Source organism: Pleurodeles waltl, chromosome 6, assembly GCF_031143425.1.
Source record: "Pleurodeles waltl isolate 20211129_DDA chromosome 6, aPleWal1.hap1.20221129, whole genome shotgun sequence".
NCBI lineage: Eukaryota > Metazoa > Chordata > Amphibia > Caudata > Salamandridae > Pleurodeles > Pleurodeles waltl.
In genome coordinates this window covers 640,100,238-640,122,640 of record NC_090445.1, presented here as the reverse complement: position 1 = coordinate 640,122,640, position 22,403 = coordinate 640,100,238, and the positions used below count along the sequence as shown (strand labels likewise).

Below are 22,403 nucleotides of genomic sequence, written 5' to 3'. Positions count from 1 at the left end.
TTCTGGGTTTATACAATATAACTTTAAATCTCATTATATCATCTTCCTAATATATTTATATATATTCAAACCCTTTCTATGTAGTCATGTATCTATAAATTTATTATTTTACTCCTACTATAGGAAAGAGAAAAAACAACTTTCACTCTCTCCAATTCACCACTCTCTCTCATCCTTTACCTTTCTCAATATATCCTCTGCCTCCACTCTGAATCATCCTCAAACCTCATTCTCCCACTAAGACCTCCAAAATAACCCTTTCTGTACTCTTCCCTCCTCTATCCCTCCTGGCTCACCCGAACCTCAGTTTACTACTATAATCAGTCAAACAACCCTCTCTAAATTCTTCCCTCATGTATCCCTCCTTTGATTGGTCCCAAACCACATTTTACTACTATGATCTCCCTAATCTCTTCCTACAGACTCTTCCCTCCTCCATCTCTCCTTTTTACTCATTCCAAACCTCATCTTTCTACTATGATCTATGAAGTAATACTTTCTAAACTCTTCCCTCTTCTATACCCCCATTATTCTATTAAATCCAACTAATGGACTCACATGTCTACCACTCAAATTAACTCATATTACTTTATACTAATCCACCCCTAATCCTTTCGGGTTCTTAAGTAGCCTGCTACTTGCCAAAAAGCAATTGGATGCCTCATCAGAGCTAGTAAGCACTATATGAATACAATTACAATTAGAATTACAATACACCACTCAGAATTGCAATAATAATGTCAGTCTTACTCTTTTGGAGACAGTGCACTTAGCGACACTCGTTAGAACTGGCCTAGAGATCTGTGGCTCAGAAAAATATTCAATCCAGCAATAAAAGAGCACCTACCTCCCACAGATTTTATGTGATTGTGAGATTAATAGAATGTTTCAGTGAAGAGCTCTGAAAGGCATGCAATTACATGGCTTAAGGGGCACGGGCCCCCTCCAGTACAAGAAACCTGCACTCTCACACTGCAGAGGTTGCAGGAGACTCCGTTACACCCCAGAAATCAAGGCATTTCTTTCAAGGCTCCCATAAAGGAGGCGGACGGTCTGGATTTTGGGCCACTCTTACATCGCGAGGGAAGGGTGCTGGACAGGTATGCAGAAGGAATACAAAGGCTATGGCTACGCAACACTAGCATGATAATAATGGGAATACTGGACATCAATAGGAAGGGAAATCTTAGAAGCTGCAGCACTTGACAACAATGGGCTCCCTAATAAATTGTTGTCAGCTGGATGATGGACTAACTTGTTGATGATACAGCAAGGAGCAAGTAACACAGCAGACTCATGACTACCTAATGATCTGATGTGCAATGATTGTGTCTATATGTCTACATTCCGTGTACTGCATGGTTCCTGCCAATGACTGATGTCTTGCGATGATTTATAACCCAGCATGTTTTATAATATAATAAACTTAGGCTGTTCACATACCATAAAGTCTATGGGCATCATTATAGAAGGTAGGACGAGTGTTAAAGTAAATGGTCAGAGACCCAGAAGAGATGTATGCCCATCTGGGGTGGGTTAGAGATGCAGCTCCATTGGTGCAATAAAGGTAGGCATGAGTGAACACAAGCAGCAAACGTAAGGTCACATTAGACAAAGTGGCGCTACTAGGTGGGCAAGGGTCATCTACAGAGTGAAGGGAAAGCCACCTTATTTGAGAAAACTCCCTTTGAGCCTGATGGACAGAAGGTTGGAAACATTCTGAGCTTTGGAAGGGCAGAAAATGGGACCTTCCGTGGAGGGCCTGGGGCATTAGGTAAGCAATTCTGGGCCTCCCTGAAGAAAGGGCAATAACCAAAGGATAGGGACCCCTTCCCCACCCCCAAGTACAGGACAGCACCAAAGTGAAGGTGAGGGTAAACCAAATGGATGGAGAGAAGATCTGTAACACAAGGTCACCAGCTCCTTGACAAAGACAGTATAAGACAGGCTACAAGGACAGGCGGAGGCATAAGACAACAGAGCCTACAGCCCCAAGACCTCTCTCACAAGATGTCATCCAGAGAATCATGGAAAGCCCTGGGGCTCTGCTGGGCCACAGGCTGCCTGGGAACACACATGAATGAATGGTGACCAAGGGACAACTGCAGCACACAAAAGCAAGGATCAAAGAAGAAATACTTATAAGAAAGGCATTTAAATATAGAAAGTCATGAGACCACTAGAGGTGCAGTGGACACCAAGATAGGACTAGTTAATGCAGACATATGGTCAAAATCGTATTAGCAAAAATGCCAGTAAGTAGAGCATTGAGCAGCGGCAACTGGGCAAGCAACATTAGCAGAAGAAAAGGGTACTGGTTACTGGTATCAACCCAGCAGATTATTAGCTCACAAAACAACAGTACCTTTGGTGTAAAGGTAAACACAATGGGTAAGGAAAAAGGCACAAGACATTAACCTTAAAATAACCACATTGACCAATACACATTAATGTACAGTGCATTAAGGGAAACACTGATGTCAAGTAGACTGCTGCCATGACGGATCCAATCTCAGTGATACTCAATGCAAATTCTGCAGGTGAAAGGTTCAAGGGCAGCGCTAAAAAACAAACTTGATGAAAACTCATTAGGGGTCAACTTGCTTTGTGAAGACTTCAGAAAATGGCAGACCGAGCACAGGAAACAAAAAACATGGTGGCCCAGTGTAAAAAATGGAGCAGGGACTGCAAATGAAAGTGAAAAAATTATCTGAATTTACCCACACACTGCAAAACAAGCCAGAGGGTATAGGGTGGTTAGATTGAGGAGAAACAACTTCAGGTTTTTGTGGTTTGCAGAGAGACTAGAAGGACCAGCAACACATGTTGAAGAAACAGATTCTTGAGGTCTTAAAGTGAGAAGTACTAACTCTTTCTTTAGTGTGGAAAGGACCCATAGGGTGCTGGTGAGGTCAATCCCCCTCCCAGATCTCTACTGCATACTGTAATAGCAATGATGTTCAATTACCAGGACAGACATTTTTTACTACAGCATTCAAGAAAGGGCCTCAGTTTGAAGATGAAACTATTAGAATCTTTCCAGACAATACAGGAAGGCCCTGTTTCGCAGAATGCATTTTGTAGTGCATAAGTAGTATTACTGTAGAACTACTCACTTCCCAGAAAAAGCAATTCACAGTCCTACACATGCACATTTCAACCACTCATATATTTTCTACGGAGAGATTGGCACAACTGTAAGTTTACTACTTAGGAGTGGAAGAGGGAGAGAGGAGAGTCTGGAAAGTGGGGAGTATCAACTTCTAAATGGGAGGGGTTTAGAGAGGAATAATGAGGCATTTGGGGAGGGGTGGAGAGGGGTTTAGGGAGGGCAGACGCACCTACAAAAGTGTAAACACATTTTTATTCTCATACTCCCCTTCTAAAGTTTCTACAGACAAAAATGACTCAAAACAGTAGTAAATGAAAGACACCTCAGACCGGAAGTAAGTCCAACATTGTACATTGCAAATCACTGGTACTGCAACCCTTTTCATAGAAAATAATGGAGGCAGGGACTTAAAAGAGAATCTATAGCAAGAAATGTTAAATAAATTCACCTAGACTTGTAAAATATATATATATATTAAAAGTCTAAATTAATTTATTTAACATTACTTGCTATAGATTGTATTTTAAATCCCTGCTTCCATTATCTTCTATGGAAAGGGTTGCAGTACCAGTGGTTTGCAATAAATATACACTGAAAAAAACAAAGGTTACAGGGATGTTACAGTTAGGCTCACATTTCTACTTGTACAAAACTAGTGAAATTCAGCAGTTATAGTTACCTGAGCTAACTATAACTTACGCCCCCACAATGCACTGCTTGTGACTTCACATATTACATCATACATGGCATGGTCTGTGACATCACTGATGACATCACTGACCATGTTATGTGGGATTTAAGTTGTGAAGTCATAAGCAGTGCATTGCATCATCCACAGAAGCACTCACACAGCCACTCACACCTCTATACAGCCTCTCCTACACCTACTCACACACCCACACAACCACTCACATACCCATTCACAGACTCAGGTAAGTCAAATCTTTACTACTTCATCCCCCCACCCTACCTGCATGCCATCACAAACTCCTACCCCTACCCTCACCGCCATCACTCCACCACCTCACATATATCCCAGCATCACAATCCACCCATCCCAATACCAAGCCCTGCATGCCACAACAATGCATGGACCCCCATCACAGACCTGCATGGACACCCATCACCACAGCATGCCCTGTAAATCACCACTCACACAAGGCCAAGCCGACAGGGAAATCACAATCATAGAGGGAAACACACACATGCACAATATGGCTCACGCAGATACACTAACACTGCTTTGCATCCCCATAGGACCCCTACTCAATGTCACCAGAGAGGAGGTGCCAGCTACATCCAATCCCCCCCCGAAGAGGCCCACAGTGACGACAGCAGCTCTGCACGCCTGGATCCGGATGAACAACCTGGCCCATCAGGGACCTCTGGACAGTCGGTTACCCTGCCACAGTCCCAACCCACCACAGAGCCTCCTCCCTCAGGAAACACCAGCACAGCACCCACCTAGTGGGCCCATGCCACTGTCCCCAGGACACGTCAATCAGCAGTGTGTCCACCACTAAAGGGACCCCAGGCAACCCCACAAACCGAAGAAAACCAAGGACCGGGGGACAGTGGCAGTGGGCACACGGTTCAGGGGAGAGAGGCACAGAACAACAGGGAAGCTGGGAGGACTGATGTGCGACAGGGGAAGGACAGGCCCAGAGAACCCACTCTCCAACATCCTGGGAGCATACCACCATTCCCAGGAGATGATGGGCCAGATACTGGCCAAGTTGCAGGAGACCCAGCGGCTGCAGAAGGGACAGTACCTGGGGATCAGGGATGACTTAACAAAAATATACACCATCCTGGTCACCATTGCAGTGGTGCTGGCTGACATGGTGTAGGAGGCTGGACTGGCTTGTAGTGAGTACCAAGGGGTACTTACACCTTGCACCAGGCCCAGTTATCCCTTATTAGTGTATAGGGTGTCTAGCAGCTTAGGCTGATAGATAATGGTAGCTTAGCAGAGCAGCTTAGGCTGAACTAGGAGACGAGTGAAGCTCCTACAGTACCACTAGTGCCATATGCACAATATCATAAGAAAACACAATACACAGATATACTAAAAATAAAGGTACTTTATTTTTATGACAATATGCCAAAAGTATCTCAGTGAGTACCCTCAGTATGAGGATAGCAAATATACACAAGATATATGTACACAATACCAAAATATGCAGTAAAAGTATTAGAAAATAGTGCAAACAATGTATAGTTACAATAGGATGCAATGGGGACACATAGGGATAGGGGCAACACAAACCATATACTCCAAAAGTGGAATGCGAACCACGAATGGACCCCAAACCTATGTGACCTTGTAGAGGGTCGCTGGGACTGTAAGAAAACAGTTAGGGTTAGAAAAATAGCCCACCCCAAGACCCTGAAAAGTGAGTGCAAAGTGCACTAAAGTTCCCCAAAGGACATAGAAGTCGTGATAGGGGAATTCTGCAGGAAAGACACAAATCAGCAATGCAACAACGATGGATTTCCAAACGAGGGTACCTGTGGAACAAGGGGACCAAGTCCAAAAGTCACATGCAAGTCGGAGATGGGCAGATGCCCAGGAAATGCCAGCTGTGGGTGCAAAGAAGCTGCTACTGGACAGTAGAAGCTGAAGATTCTGCAGGAACGACAAGGGCTAGGAACTTCCCCTTTGGAGGACGGATCCCCCACGCCGTGGAGAGTCGTGCAGAAGTGTTTTCCTGAAGAAAGACCGCCAACAAGCCTTGCTAGCTGCAAATCGTGCGGTTAGGGTTTTTGGATGCTGCTGTGGCCCAGGAGGGACCAGGATGTCGCCAATTGTGTCTGGGGACAGAGAAGGCGTCGAGCAAGACAAGGAGCCCTCTCAGAAGCAGGCAGCACCCGCAGAAGTGCCGGAACAGGCACTACGAAGTGGAGTGAAACGGTGCTCACCCGAAGTCGCACAAAGGGGTCCCACGTCGCCGGAGGACAACTTAGGAGGTCGTGCAATGCAGGTTAGAGTGCTGTGGACCCAGGCTGGACTGTGCACAAAGGATTTCCGCTGGAAGTGCACGGAGGCCGGAGTAGCTGCAAAAGTCCCAGTTCCCAGCAATGCAGTCTGGCGTGGGGAGGCAAGGACTTACCTCCACCAAACTTGGACTGAAGAGTCACTGGACTGTGGGAGTCACTTGGACAGAGTTGCTGGATTCAAGGGACCTCACTCGTCGTGCTGAGAGGAGACCCAGGGTACCGGTGATGCAGTTCTTTGGTGCCTGCGGTTGCAGGGGGACGATTCCGTCGACCCACGGGAGATTTCTTTGGAGCTTCTAGTGCAGAGAGGAGGCAGACTACCCCCACAGCATGCACCACCAGGAAAACAGTCGAGAAGGCGGCAGGATCAGCGTTACAGAGTTGCAGTAGTCGTCTTCGCTACTTTGTTGCAGTTTTGCAGGCTTTCAGCGCGGTCAGCAGTCGATTCCTTGGCAGAAGGTGAAGAGAGAGATGCAGAGGAACTCGAATGAACTCTTGCATTCGTTATCTAAGGAAATCCCCAAAGCAGAGACCCTAAATAGCCAGAAAAGAGGGTTTGGCTACTTAGGAGAGAAGATAGGCTAGCAACACCTGAAGGAGCCTATCAGAAGGAGTCTCTGACGTCACCTGCTGGCCCTGGCCACTCAGAGCAGTCCAGTGTGCCAGCAGCACCTCTGTTTCCAAGATGGCAGAGGTCTGGAGCACACTGGAGGAGCTCTGGGCACCTCCCAGGGGAGGTGCAGGTCAGGGGAGTGGTCACTCCCCTTTCCTTTGTCCAGTTTCGCGCCAGAGCAGGGCTGAGGGGTCCCTGAACCGGTGTAGACTGGCTTATGCAGAAATGGGCACCATGTGTGCCCATGAAAGCATTTCCAGAGGCTGGGGGAGGCTACTCCTCCCCTGCCTTCACACCATTTTCCAAAGGGAGAGGGTGTAACACCCTCTCTCTGAGGAAGTCCTTTGTTCTGCCTTCCTGGGCCAAGCCTGGCTGGACCCCAGGAGGGCAGAAACCTGTCTGAGGGGTTGGCAGCAGCAGCAGCTGCAGTGAAACCCCTGAAAAGGCAGTATGGCAGTACCCAGGTCTGAGCTACAGACCCGTGGGGTCATGGGATTGTGCCAACAATGCCAGGATGGCATAGAGGGGGCAATTCCATGATCATAGACATGTTACATGGCCATATTCGGAGTTACCATTGTGAAGCTACACATAGGTATTGACCTATGTGTAGTGCACGCGTGTAATGGTGTCCCCGCACTCACAAAGTCCGGGGAATTTGCCCTGAACAATGTGGGGGCACCTTGGCTAGTGCCAGGGTGCCCACACACTAAGTAACTTTGCACCTAACCTTTACCAGGTAAAGGTTAGACATATAGGTGACTTATAAGTTACTTAAGTGCAGTGGTAAATGGCTGTGAAATAACGTGGACGTTATTTCACTCAGGCTGCAGTGGCAGGCCTGTGTAAGAATTGTCAGAGCTCCCTATGGGTGGCAAAAGAAATGCTGCAGCCCATAGGGATCTCGTGGAACCCCAATACCCTGGGTACCTCAGTACCATATACTGGGGAATTATAAGGGTGTTCCAGTATGCCAATGTAAATTGTTGAAATTGGTCACTAGCCTGTTAGTGACAATTTGTAAAGAGAGAGCATAACCACTGAGGTTCTGGTTAGCAGAGCCTCAGTGAGACAGTTAGGCATCACACAGGGAACACATACCTATAGGTCACAAACTTATGAGCACTGGGGTCCTGACTAGCAGGGTCCCAGTGACACATAACAAACATACTGAAAACATAGGGTTTTCACTATGAGCACTGGGCCCTGGCTAGCAGGATCCCAGTGAGACAGCGAAAACACCCTGACATACACTCACAAACAGGCCAAAAGTGGGGGTAACAAGGCTAGAAAGAGGCTACTTTCTTACACAACCCCCACCCCCCAAACGAAGGACAATAAGGCTAACCTTGGCCAGTTGAGACTTTATTGTCTAAGTGGTGAAAAGTAGAGAGTAGCTCTGCAATAGACTGGTTACTCCCTTTATCATCCACTATATGGTTACTTCCCTGTGGGGATGTAAACCACCCTGTTTGAAGTTTTTTAGCTAAGCAACAATGTGAAGATGTATTTTCAGAGTTTCTATCAGTAAGTTTTAGTTTAGAGAAGTGGGAATTGTCCACTGAACCTATTTGTAGTGATGGAAATGCCAGACAGGGATGCTTTCTCAGAAAAGCCATGGCTGGGCAAAAACTTTGTCCATATGGCTGGAAGAGAGAACAGGGATGCTGTTTCTCTTGAGTTGGAGCAGGGCAGGGATGCTGTCCTATGAGCTCCACACTAGGGCAGGGATGCTGTCCTAAGTGTTGTGAGGCAGTGCAGAGTTTCTGCACTAAAGTTTCTCTGAGAGGGTTGGAGGGATGCTCCATGTTAACTAAAATGGTGCTCTTTTTCTCACCAATGTTAGTTATCCCACAGAGAGGTACTTCTACCTCAGGGAGTACAGCTTTGCCAGCTGATGATTCCCTTGGAACAGGTGCCACCCCAGGAGAGGTTTCTCCTACCACAGGAATTATATCCTGATTGGCAGGGTGGTTAGGGGATACTGTGATACCCTTTTTACCTGTTGTTGGGGAGGGATCCTGAGTTTTCAGGCCTTCTCTCCTTTGCTTTTTCATTTCAGTAGAAATGAGAGGGAACAATTCCTCTGGGATGCCCAGCATGGCTGCATGGGCATAAAACTCTACATCAGCCCAACCTGAGGCCTCTAAGTCATTACCTAAGAGACAGTCTACAGGTAAGCTAGGTGATACCACCACCTGCTTAGGGCCAGTAACTCCACCCCAACTAAACTGAATTATAGCTAAGGGAAGAAACTTAGTGGAGTTATGGACATCAATAATTTTATACTGTTGTTCAATGATGTGTTGTTCAGTAGCCACTAGGTTTTCAGTCACCAAAGTGATATTGGCACCTGTGTCCCTGTAGGCCAAGGCCTCAACACCATTTATTGAAACTGTCTGCCTGTACTTATCCATTGTAAGGGGACAAGCAGCCAGTGTGGCAAGGCCAATGCCACTAGGTGTGACAGAAACTGTCTTGGGACTGACTACCCCAGTTTCTATTATGGACCCATAAGTGAACCCAACTACACCCTTAACTTGACTGTTGCCAGCAGTCCCACCACTAGTACCACTACTGCTAGGGGCACTAGAGTTTGATGTATTAGTGGTGGTAGGCTCAGGGGGTTTACCTGGACAGGACTTATCCCCTGGCCTATGGCCTCTGTTTTTACACACAAAGCACCAAGGCTTTTTAATGTGTGTGGGTTGAGAAGAAGAGGAAGAATTTGTTTTATCCCCACCCTCTGAAGAGTGTTTAAGATTTGAAGTGGGATCTTTGGTTTTACCCTTATCCCCATGCTTATCTTGAGATTTTTCACCATCTTTCTTCTTGCCATCCTTGTCACCACCTGTATGAACTTTTCTGTTCACTCTTGTTCTGACCCATTTGTCTGCCTTCTTTCCCAATTCTTGGGGAGAGGTCAGATCAGAGTCCACCAAGTACTGGTGCAACAAATCAGACACACACTTATTAAGAATATGCTCTCTCAGGATCAAGTTATACAGGCTTTCATAATCAGTAACTTTACTGCCATGTAACCACCCCTCCAAGGCCTTCACTGAATGGTCAACAAAATCAACCCAGTCTTGTGAAGACTCCTTTTTGGTCTCTCTGAACTTCATCCTGTACTGTTCAGTGGTTAAGCCATAACCATCCAGGAGTGCATTCTTAAGAACTGTAAAATTATTGGCATCACTTTCTTTCACAGTAAGGAGCCTATCCCTACCCTTTCCACTAAATGATAGCCATAGGATAGCAGCCCACTGCCTTTGAGGGACATCCTGTACAACACAGGCCCTCTCAAGTGCAGCAAACCACTTGTTAATGTCATCCCCCTCCTTATAAGGGGGAACTATCTTGTGCAGATTCATAGAATCATGCTCTTTTGCAGGATGACTATGGGGAATACTGCTACTGCCACCATGGGTTTCTAAACCCAATTTCTGTCTTTCCCTTTCCACTTCTAAGGACTGTCTATCCAAATCCAGCTGTTGCTTCTTGAGCTTCAGTCTGGTTTGTTCCACTCTCAATCTATTGAGCTCCCTTTCTAACACTCTGTCATCAGGGTGGGTGGGTGGGACATTCCTTGAAACAGAAGTATGGTGAGAATGTACAGAAGGAGACCCATCCCTTACTGAAGGCATCCTAACAGCTTGGTTAACAGAAACATCACTTCTACTATGATGAGAAGGAATACTCTTGCTATGATGTGAGACAACACTATCAGTATGGTGTGACTCTACATCAGTACCAACTATGCTAGGCTGTCTGGTAATGGGCAGGCTAGGAAGTTTCTTTCCTGAATCTTTTTCTAGGGGTGTCCCTGGATCAGATTGTGAACCATTAGCTACTTTTTCAACAGATGGGGCACCTCTGGCCTTATCCTGTTCTATAAGCATGTTAACCAACAGTTCTCTGGGGGGATTCTTCCCTACACTTAAACCTCTTTCTATGCAGAGACTCCTTGCTCCTTTCCAGCTAAGGTGATCATAAGCACGTTTGGACAGATCAACAGTTTGGCCTGTGCCAGACATTTTAGAAAGTGTTTTAGTGATAGAAAAAGGAACAAAAAGTTTGTCAAAACTTTTAGAAAGACAGAAAAAAAAACTTTAAAAACTTTTTAAGAACTTTTTGAAAGTTTAGAAGTACTTTTCAGCACTTTAGAAAAGAAGTGAGAAAAGAAATGCAAAACTTTTTGGTTAGGTGTACATACACTGAACTTGTTTTGTATATTTTTCTCTTATGAAAAGTACAATGACAAAAGTGGTAAGTAGTTACAGAGCACTTATCCCACTGCTGCCACCAATGTAGGAGGCTGGACTGGCTTGTAGTGAGTACCAAGGGGTACTTACACCTTGCACCAGGCCCAGTTATCCCTTATTAGTGTATAGGGTGTCTAGCAGCTTAGGCTGATAGATAATGGTAGCTTAGCAGAGCAGCTTAGGCTGAACTAGGAGACGAGTGAAGCTCCTACAGTACCACTAGTGTCATATGCACAATATCATAAGAAAACACAACACACAGATATACTAAAAATAAAGGTACTTTATTTTTATGACAATATGCCAAAAGTATCTCAGTGAGTACCCTCAGTATGAGGATAGGAAATATACACAAGATATATGTACACAATACCAAAATATGCAGTAAAAGTATTAGAAAATAGTGCAAACAATATATAGTTACAATAGGATGCAATGGGGACACATAGGGATAGGGGCAACACAAACCATATACTCCAAAAGTGGAATGCGAACCACAAATGGACCCCAAACCTATGTGACCTTGTAGAGGGTCGCTGGGACTGTAAGAAAACAGTTAGGGTTAGAAAAATAGCCCACCCCAAGACCCTGAAAAGTGAGTGCAAAGTGCACTAAAGTTCCCCAAAGGACATAGAAGTCGTGATAGGGGAATTCTGCAGGAAAGACACAAATCAGCAATGCAACAACGATGGATTTCCAAACGAGGGTACCTGTGGAACAAGGGGACCAAGTCCAAAAGTCACAAGCAAGTCGGAGATGGGCAGATGCCCAGGAAATGCCAGCTGTGGGTGCAAAGAAGCTGCTACTGGACAGTAGAAGCTGAAGATTCTGCAAGAACGACAAGGGCTAAGAACTTCCCCTTTGGAGGACGGATCCCCCACGCCATGGAGAGTTGTGCAGAAGTGTTTTCCTGAAGAAAGACTGCCAACAAGCCTTGCTAGCTGCAAATCGTGTGGTTAGGGTTTTTGGATGCTGCTGTGGGCCAGGAGGGACTAGGATGTCGCCAATTGCGTCTGGGGACAGAGGGGGCGTCGAGCAAGACAAGGAGCCCTCTCAGAAGCAGGCAGCACCCGCAGAAGTGCCGGAACAGGCACTACAAAGTGGAGTGAAACGGTGCTCACCCAAAGTCGCACAAAGGGGTCCCACGTCGCCGGAAGACAACTTAGGAGGTCGTGCAATGCAGGTTAGAGTGCTGTGGACCCAGGCTGGACTGTGCACAAAGGATTTCTGCCGGAAGTGCACGGAGGCCAGAGTAGCTGCAAAAGTCACGGTTCCCAGCAATGCAGTCTGGCGTGGGGAGGCAAGGACTTACCTCCACCAAACTTGGACTGAAGAGTCACTGGACTGTGGGAGTCACTTGGACAGAGTTGCTGGATTCAAGGGACCTCGCTCGTCGTGCTGAGAGGAGACCCAGGGTACCGGTGATGCAGTTCTTTGGTGCCTGCGGTTGCAGGGGGACGATTCCCTCGACCCACAGGAGATTTCTTCGAAGCTTCTAGTGCAGAGAGGAGGCAGACTACCCCCACAGCACGCACCACCAGGAAAACAGTCGAGAAGGCGGCAGGATCAGCGTTACAGAGTTGCAGTAGTCGTCTTCGCTACTTTGTTGCAGTTTTGCAGGCTTCCAGCGCGGTCAGCAGTCGATTCCTTGGCAGAAGGTGAAGAGAGAGATGCAGAGGAACTCGGATTAACTCTTGCATTCGTTATCTAAGGAAATCCCCAAAGCAGAGACCCTAAATAGCCAGAAAAGAGGGTTTGGCTACTTAGGAGAGAAGATAGGCTAGCAACACCTGAAGGAGCCTATCAGAAGGAGTCTATGACGTCACCTGCTGGCCCTGGCCACTCAGAGCAGTCCAGTGTGCCAGCAGCACCTCTGTTTCCAAGATGGCAGAGGTCTGGAGCACACTGGAGGAGCTCTGGGCACCTCCCAGGGGAGGTGCAGGTCAGGGGAGTGGTCACTCCCCTTTCCTTTGTCCAGTTTTGCGCCAGAGCAGGGCTGAGGGGTCCCTGAACCGGTGTAAACTGGCTTATGCAGAAATGGGCACCATGTGTGCCCATGAAAGCATTTCCAGAGGCTGGGGGAGGCTACTCCTCCCCTGCCTTCACACCATTTTCCAAAGGGAGAGGGTGTAACACCCTCTCTCTGAGGAAGTCCTTTGTTCTGCCTTCCTGGGCCAGGCCTGGCTAGACCCCAGGAGGGCAGAAACCTGTCTGAGGGGTTGGCAGCAGCAGCTGCAGTGAAACCCCTGAAAAGGCAGTATGGCAGTACCCAGGTCTGAGCTACAGACCCGTGGGATCATGGGATTGTGTCAACAATGCCAGGATGGCATAGAGGGGGCAATTCCATGATCATAGACATGTTACATGGCCATATTCGGAGTTACCATTGTGAAGCTACACATAGGTATTGACCTATGTGTAGTGCACGCGTGTAATGGTGTCCCCGCACTCACAAAGTCCGGGGAATTTGCCCTGAACAATGTGGGGGCACCTTGGCTAGTGCCAGGGTGCCCACACACTAAGTAACTTTGCACCTAACCTTTACCAGGTAAAGGTTAGACATATAGGTGACTTATAAGTTACTTAAGTGCAGTGGTAAATGGCTGTGAAATAACGTGGACGTTATTTCACTCAGGCTGCAGTCGCAGGCCTGTGTAAGAATTGTCAGAGCTTCCTATGGGTGGCAAAAGAAATGCTGCAGCCCATAGGGATCTCCTGGAACCCCAATACCCTGGGTACCTCAGTACCATATACTAGGGAATTATAAGGGTGTTCCAGTATGCCAATGTAAATTGGTGAAATTGGTCACTAGCCTGTTAGTGACAATTTGTAAAGAGAGAGCATAACCACTGAGGTTCTGGTTAGCAGAGCCTCAGTGAGACAGTTAGGCATCACACAGGGAACACATACCTATAGGTCACAAACTTATGAGCACTGGGGTCCTGACTAGCAGGGTCCCAGTGACACATAACAAACATACTGAAAACATAGGGTTTTCACTATGAGCACTGGGCCCTGGCTAGCAGGATCTCAGTGAGACAGCGAAAACACCCTGACATACACTCACAAACAGGCCAAAAGTGGGGGTAACAAGGCTAGAAAGAGGCTACTTTCTCACACATGGGCAAGACCATGAGGGAGGCAGTGGCACAACAAGGGGCGCTTGACACTAGCCAAACCGTCGACAGGAGGCACCATCACTGGAACAACAGGCCACCAGCACCCCACCCCCTACAGAAGGAGAACCACCCCGCAAACAGTCCCTGTGATCCAGGCAGAAGACAGAGAACATTGCCAAGACCCCCAGCAGGAAATAGGACTCTCCTGATAGTCACCCTTCTGTCCCACTCTGTTACCCTGCCCACCTTGAACTGCCATTGCTCTCCTTCCTATGACCCCTTGGACAATGCACCTGTGATAACAAGAGACTGGACTCTACCATGGACTTTCCTCCACCATCACCCCAGCCCCTTGCACATACCCCTATACTTATGAGCACCTAAATAAACGCCCTTGAAACAAATACCAATCTGGAGTTACTCTAATGAATCCCAAATGTAATAGTAAAACATTATCAAAGCATTGCAATGCAAATGTACAGTGAAATATACTACAGGATAACCTTTGGTGGGTAGCAGTACATATAGCAAGAGCCAGAATGGGGCACAGAAATCTGAAAACAGAGAGTCCAAAGGGAACAGTCAGTGTGCATAGACATAGGGAAAGAGGCTGCCTTGTACAATGTCCAACAGATAACTGAAATGTTAAGTGGAGTTACAGTGGCTTACCTGTGGGCCACTGGAAGTACTGCTGTATTATATTTGTTCTGTTGTCCACATCTTCTTCCGCTGCCTCCTCTTTGTCACTGTCCACAGGCTCCACCGCTGCCACAAGACCATCTCCAGACACATCCTCCTGCAGAAAAGGCACTTGGCCTCAGAAGGCCAGGTTGTGCAACATGCAGCATGCAACGATGATCTGGCACACCTTCTTTGATGAGTAGTACAGGGATCCACCTGTCAGATGGAGGCACCGGAACCTGGCCTTCAGGAGGCCAAAGGTTCTTTCTATAATCCTCCTTGTACGCCCATGTGCCTCATTGTAACGTTCCTCTGCCCTTGTCCTGGGATTCTTCACTGGGGTCAGTAGCCATGAGAGGTTGGGGTAACCAGAGTCACCTGTAAATATAGAGGGACAACTATTAGACACACACTAACCCTTATGGACAATTCCATACCCAGACACCAACATAAACTGGGTGGGGATCTTTGGCTCACCTATTAGCCACGCCAGGTGCCTCTGGAGTTGGCCCATCACATATGGAATGCTGCTATTCCTCAATATAAAGGCGTCATGCACAGAGCCAGGCTATTTGGCATTCACATGGGAGATGTACTGGTCTGCCAAACACACCATCTGCACATTCATCAAGTGATAGCTCTTTCTATTCCTGTAAACCTGCTCATTTCTCCGGGGGGGGGGGAACAAATGCCACATGTGTACCATCAATGGCACCAATGATGTTGGGGATATGTCCCAGTGGATAAAAGTCAGCCTTCACTGTGGCCAAATCCTCCACATGGAGGAACACGATGTAGCTGCGCATGTGTTTCAGCAGGGCAGACAACACTCTGGTCAACACGTTAGAGAACATAGGCTGAGACATCCCTGATGCCATGGCCACCGTTGTTTGGAAGGAACCACTTGCCAGGAAATGGAGCACTGACAGGACCTGCACTAGAGGGGGGATTCCTGTGGGCTGGCAGATAGCTGACATTGGGTCTGGCTCCAATTGGGCACACAGTTCTTGGATTGTGGCACGATCACGTCTGTATGTTATGATAATGTGTCTGTCCTCCATAGTCTCAAGGTCCACCAGGGGTCTGTACACCAGAGAATGCCGCCATCTCATATTCTACCTCAGTGGTTGAAGCCTATGGAAGAGAACGGTGAGCAGAGGGCCATATTCCCACATCTATTGCACTAATTTTGATTTATTTACGTTACAGAAGCAGTATGTGAACTCGAGCGGCAGTTGATGTGCCAATGTCTGCTGTGACGCAGTTAGGTGCAATGGCCTGTGCCCCCCTGAAATGGCGGCTGCCTGACCTGTGAGGAGGGACAAGTGGAAATGAGGTAATTGTGCTGGGGTTGTGCGCTGTCACAGTTGGTGGTCGATGACCGCCACACAACTTTGCATTGGTTATTATTGGGCCCTATGGGTTCCAGGAGCCAATGGCGATGTACGGTGGCAGTGACGGTACGCACCCCTGCGGACGTGACCGCCATTTTCTAACTATTCACTCACTTGCTACCTGACCTTCAACAGGAAAGGACCTACACTGCAAGTGCTGCTGTGACCTGTGTCTGGAAGCGACAATGGCTCATGTGGGATGGGGTCCTACCCCAGTACACTTTACTCTACGGTCCTCCAGACAAACAGGTGAGTACACTGTGAGCATGATGTGTGGGCCATGAATGTATGGAGTGCTGTGGATGTAAGCCACATATTGGGGAGTGCTGAGGCGTCCTGGCCAGAGTGCAGAATGTAAGGTGGTCAGGGTTTGTGCATCAGGGCATGGGTGGGAACTGGTGGGCAATGAGTCTGACGGTCCGGATGGGTGAATAATTTCCTTTTCTGTTGTCTTTTCCCTCCAGGTCAGCGCCCATCAGAAAAATTGTATTTGGCTTGCCATCACCAACGAGGTGCGGACCCTGGGGGTCTTTCAAAGGCGGAGCACCCTTCTGCCGCAAGAGATGGGAGGACCTGTGCCGCTGGTCAAAGAAGACGGCGGAGGCCCAGCTGGGGCTGGCCTCCCAATGAGGAAGGGGTGCCCGTCGCACCATGATCCCCCTGATGTCCCGCATCCTGGCGGTGGCCTATCCGGAGTTGGGTGGGCGCTTGAGGGCATCACAGCAGCCACAAGGGGGTGAGTACAGATTCTGAAAGCTGACTTTTGCACGTGTTAGGAGGTACCTGGGCAGGGGATGTGGGCTGTGGGTGCCCCTAGGCCAGGGCGATCATGGCAGGGTAGGTTCCTTGTTGGGCAGGCTCTGGAGCATTCCCACCCCAAAAGGTGTAAGTGGCCCTCTAATAATGGGCAAGGTCCTGTGGGTTTCTGGTGTGCAGATGCTGGCGTTAGGCATTGTACCCCATGGGCTGGTCACTGTCTTAGTAAATGGTGGGGCATGGCCTAGTGCATAGGGCTGATCCCTGTGTGTTGTGTGCGCCAACGGTGGTGGTGTTGCTGGCATTGACCAAGTGTATTCTCTGTCTCTTCCCCCCTTTTTGTTTTGTCACCCTGTCCTTGTGTGCATTAGCATCATCTGGCAGAGGAGCAGAGGCAACGGAAGGTGCATCCCACATGGGCCTGGAGGCCGAATCCACCGAGGGTGAAGGCACCAGTGGAACGGAGGGCAAGGGGAGCACCACGACGGGGACAGGAGGGGAGACCACAGACAGCAACTCCTCCAACAACTCCACCAACAGGTACAGCCGCCACCCCACTACCAGCACCGTCCTCCCAGCAGCCCCTTAGGATGTTTCCCGTGCCCGCTCACCCAGGAGGGTGGGCATCTCCTTCGCCCCAGGCACCTCAGGCCCTGCCCCAGTTAGCCCTGCTGCCCTTAGTGAGGAGGCTATTGACCTCCTGAGATCCCTCTTTGTTGGGCAGTCAACCATACTGAATGCCATCCAGGGTGTAGCAGGGCATTTGCAACAAACAAATGCATACCTGGAGGGCATTCACTCTGGCGTGGCAGCCCAACAGAGAGCATTTCAGGCTCTGGCCTCAGCACTGATGGCAGTCCTTGTCCCTGTGTCAAGCCTCCCCCTCCAACTTTCTCTACCCAGACCCAATCCCCTCAACCTCAGCCTATCCCAAGCACATCTTCAGACCAGCATTCACCCAAATCAACACGCAAAAGTGGCTCAGGCAAACATAAGCACTACACTTCATTTCACAGGCACTCACACAAGCACCATGCCCATGCAAACACACCAACATCCACTGTCTCCACTGTGTACCCCTCCTCCTCATTGTCCAGCTCCCTCCCAGTAGCATCTCCACTCACACCTGCATGCACTACATCTTCATCCACTACATCCACCACCAGCACGCCCATCACAACACACCCCTCACTGGCAGTCACCACCCCCACAACCATGTACACGTCCCCTGTGTCCTCTCCCAGTGTGTCTGTGACCCCTCCTCCCAAAGTACACAAACGCATCCAGCCCATGCACCTTCACCCAAACTCAGCAGACAGACACCTCCGACAACCACTCCCTCTTCCTCCACTCCCAAACCCTCTTCATCTGCCCATCCCAGTGTGTCTAAAAAACTGTTCCTGCAAATATAGACCTGTTCCCTACACCTCCCCCCGTCCTTCCCCTCGGGCCAGGGTGTCCAGATCCCAGGCCAGCACCTTAGCCACCAAGTCGGCGGATGATGTGGTACCTGCAACTCCCAGAGGATCAAAGGGGGCACCCGTCAGGCCAAGCAGTGTGCCACCGACCCCTGCAAAGGACCAACCCATTCCGCTACCTGCCAAGGTGAAGAAGGGGCCAGCATGCAGCACGGCCAAGGAGCACGACCTACCCAACAAGGCCTCCTCCAAAACTCCAGTTGCCAGTGTCAAGGTCCCAGCAGCATCTGCCAAGGTGAGGAAGGGGCAGAAAAGCCAAGGCAAGGCACTTCAGGCCTCGGAGGCTCCAGGTGAGGGCCTGGTGCCAACCATCAGAACCGACAGCCCCGCCACCTGTACCACAGCCAGCACCGCCACAAGCACTGCCGCAAGCACCGCCACCTGCCTCGCCGCTGCCACCACAACTGTCAGCAGCAGCATCCCCAGTGGGCAGCCGTCCAAGGCTGCAGGAGACGGGCTGGTGCCTTCCTCCACCACTGGCAGCACCTGCACCACGGCCAGCACCGGCAGCATCCTCACCGCAAGCACTGCCACAAGCACCGCCACCTGCACCGCTGACAGTAGGACCACTACCGGTAGCAGCAGCCCCAGTTTGCGTCCGTCTGAGGCTGCATGAGATGGCCTGGAGCCTCCCACCACCACTGGATGCACCCCCACTAGCACCAGCACTACCACCAGTTTGCAGCCTTAGTCGCCGCAGGATGGAGTCTGGCCCTGCCTCCATCGAGTATCATGCTACCTGTTCCCTGCAAATCCCATGCCTCAGACACCCAGGTGAGGGAATGTGAACTGCTACACCCCAAGTGCTGCATCACTGGGCACAAAGCCCCCTCCAGAGCCAGTGGAGAAAGGCATCCACTCACCCTATCCTTGGCAGGATGAAGCAGACTAGGCACAAAGCCCCCTCCAGAACCAGTGGAGAAAGGCATCCACTCACCCTATCCTTGGCAGGATGATGCAGACTGGGCACAAGGCCCTCTCCAGAACCAGTGGAGAAATGCATCCACTCACCCTATTCTTGGCAGGATGAAGCAGACTGGGCAGTGGAGAAAGGCATCCACTCACCCAATCCTTGGCAGGATGAAGCAGACTGGGCACAAGGCCCCCTTCAGAAACAGTGGAGAAATGCATCCACTCACCCAATCCTTGGCAGGATGAAGCAGACTGGGCACGAGGCCCCCTCCAGAACCAGTGGAGAAATGCATCCACCCACCCTATCCTTGGCAGGATGAAGCAGACTGGGCACAAGGCCCCTTCCAGAACCAGTGGAGAAATGCATCCAATCACCCAATCCTTGGCAGGATGAAGCAGACTGGGCACAAAGCCCCCTCCAGAACCAGTGGAGAAGCCATCCACTTGAGAGACTTGAGAGACTGTCGCTTTGCACTCCCCAGGACCTAGCAGTGGGCAACCCACCCACTAGAGAGACTGTGGCCTTGCACTCCCCAGGATCAAGCAGTGGGCAAACCACCCACTAGAGAGACTTGAGAGACTGTGGCTTTGTACTCCCCAGGACCAAACAGTGGGCAAACCACCTACTTGAGAGACTGTGGCTTTGTACTCCCCAGGACCAAACAGTGGGCAAACCACTTGCTTGAGAGACTGTGGCTTTGCACTCCCCAGGACCTAGCAGTGGGCATGGAGCCCCCTCGAGGAGCAGTGGCATTATTCTTTCTTCCGGCCAAGGTGGTCCCCCTTCCCCGTCCCCCTGAGGTGCCTGTGTGTTTTTGACCTGGTGCCCCTGCAGTGTTCTCTCCGTATTGACGCAGGAGTCAAGTGTGGGCTTGGCCCATAATCTTCGGCCCAGTGGGCCACGGACATCTGCAAAGGACAATGTACGGCCTTCTGTACATATTGTAAATATTTGTATATACTGTTTTTCTATTTGTTAGATATATCTGCATATTTCAAAATGTCACTGATTTAACTCAATTCCTTTTGTCCTTGCGTTCTTCCAGGGCATAATAGGGTGTAAATGTACTGTTGTTGCATGTGGTTGTGTGTACGGTGTTGTGGGTGAGGGTGGTGGCGGGGTGTTGCATGTTGAGTGTGTGTGTGTCACTCTCTTTTTTCTCTCCCCCTCCCCTGTGAGCTAGGTGCAGTATTCACCATGGTCGTCGTCGCCGCCTTTGATATTCCTCTCATATGAGGATGTAGACCAGCATCAGCAGGACCTGCACCTCTGGCTCCCTGGCGTCCTGGTTCTTCATTGAGTGTCGAGAGGTGAGTGGTTTCCCTTCTGTGTACTGTTTCCGCCGTGCTTTTGATGAAGTTGGTACCGCCCCGGAAAAGCTGGCGGATTGGCGGGTTTTAATGGGGTGGGCGGTACATTGTCTTCCTCCTGTCTGTTGGAGGTGACCGCCTCGGTGTTTGTTGCTACCGCCATGGCGGCCAGAGTGTTACAGTGGCTGTCTATGTTGACGGTTTCCGCCGTGGTCGTGATCCCATTTTTTTTACCGCCAGCCTCTCGGCGGTATTACTGCCGCTTTAACACCGACCGCCAGGGTTGTAATGAGGGCCTATATTTTATACATATAGGTGGTCATTGGTGGCCTATTCCGAAGATTGCCGTGGTGACGGCTGCCAACAGAGCGCCACAGAGGCGGTAATCCGCCTGCCAGATTATGACACACAAACACAAAACTGACAGAAACCAGCCACAACCACAAGTCCGCAAGACCCAATGAAGGCGAATAACTGTCGGACCCAACACCCTCACAGCTACACCAGCAATACGCCACCCTCCAAATTATGACCCACGAATCACCACAGCGGACATGCAACGGCAGTCAACCATTGGTGGTGCACACTGCTGCGGTGGAATAGGGCACCCAACACCACTTCAAGCCAACATTGGCCAGAACACACACACCCTACACACCCACCAATAGCACTATAAAACACACCCCACAATCCTTTGTAAACACGAAAAGACAGCTACACCTTGCCAGGCCAATCCCTTAGAGAACTGCTCACACACACCACATCTACCTATACATCCATCATGCATCACACACCACACATCCTACCACAACACTGAACACCCTCTGCACAACACACACTACACACAATAGGTATGTCCCCAAAAGAGCACCCTTGTTTCAAAGATGAGGAGTTGCGGGTGATGGTGGCAGAAATTGTCAGGGTAGAGCAACAGCTCTTTTAGTGCACAGGTCCAGGTTGCCAGGAAGATGGAGCTATGGCGGAGGATCGTAGACAGGGTGAACTCTGTGGGACAATATCCACGCACAAGGGACAACATCCGAAAGAGGTGGAATGACCAACGGGGGAAGGTGCATTCCATTGCATCAAGGCACCAGGTCGTTATCATGAGAACTGGCGGTGGACCCCCACCTCCACCCCCACAGTTGCCAGCATGGGAGGAGTAAGTCTTGGCAATCCTGCATCCTGAGGGCCTCACTGGAGTCACTGGAGGGCTGGACACTGGTAAGTCACCATTATTAACCTACCCCACCGATACCTGCATGGCATGTCACCCCCTCACCCTGACTCCCTACATCCAACTCCATTGCACACAGTGCACCACCCCAATGGCCACACTTAAATGTGCACCCCGGCATGCCCTACCCAATTCAAGCACACCCCTCCCAGCTCTGCATGCAGACCCACCAGAAATGCATGGACAGCATGTAGAACTACAAATCCCTCAATACATCACCATACACTACCAAAGGTGGGAGGACAACACCAAACCCATAGAGAAAGGTAGAAATGCGGAATATGTGACTGACAATGACCCTAACAAATCACTTACATCCCCACAGGTGCCCCAGCCAATGTCAGCGGCGAGCAGGTGCCAGGGCAACCCAGTCCTCCACCAGAAGATGCCCTCAGTGATAACAGCAACTCTGGATGTCCTGAGCTGGATGAACTCCCTGGCCCATCTGGGACCACAGGTCAGTCAGCTTCCACATCCCACAGTCAGTCCACCACAGGGCCCCCTGCCGACTCCAACACCACAGCA

General features: G+C 49.6%; 1 protein-coding gene across 3 annotated transcripts in view; it reads right to left on the bottom strand.

The window, feature by feature from the left end:
• The window catches only part of PNPLA1 (patatin like phospholipase domain containing 1), a 766,735-nt gene that overhangs the window by 588,541 nt on the left and 155,791 nt on the right, over positions 1-22,403 (bottom strand). The gene's annotated exons all lie outside the window — the stretch shown is intronic.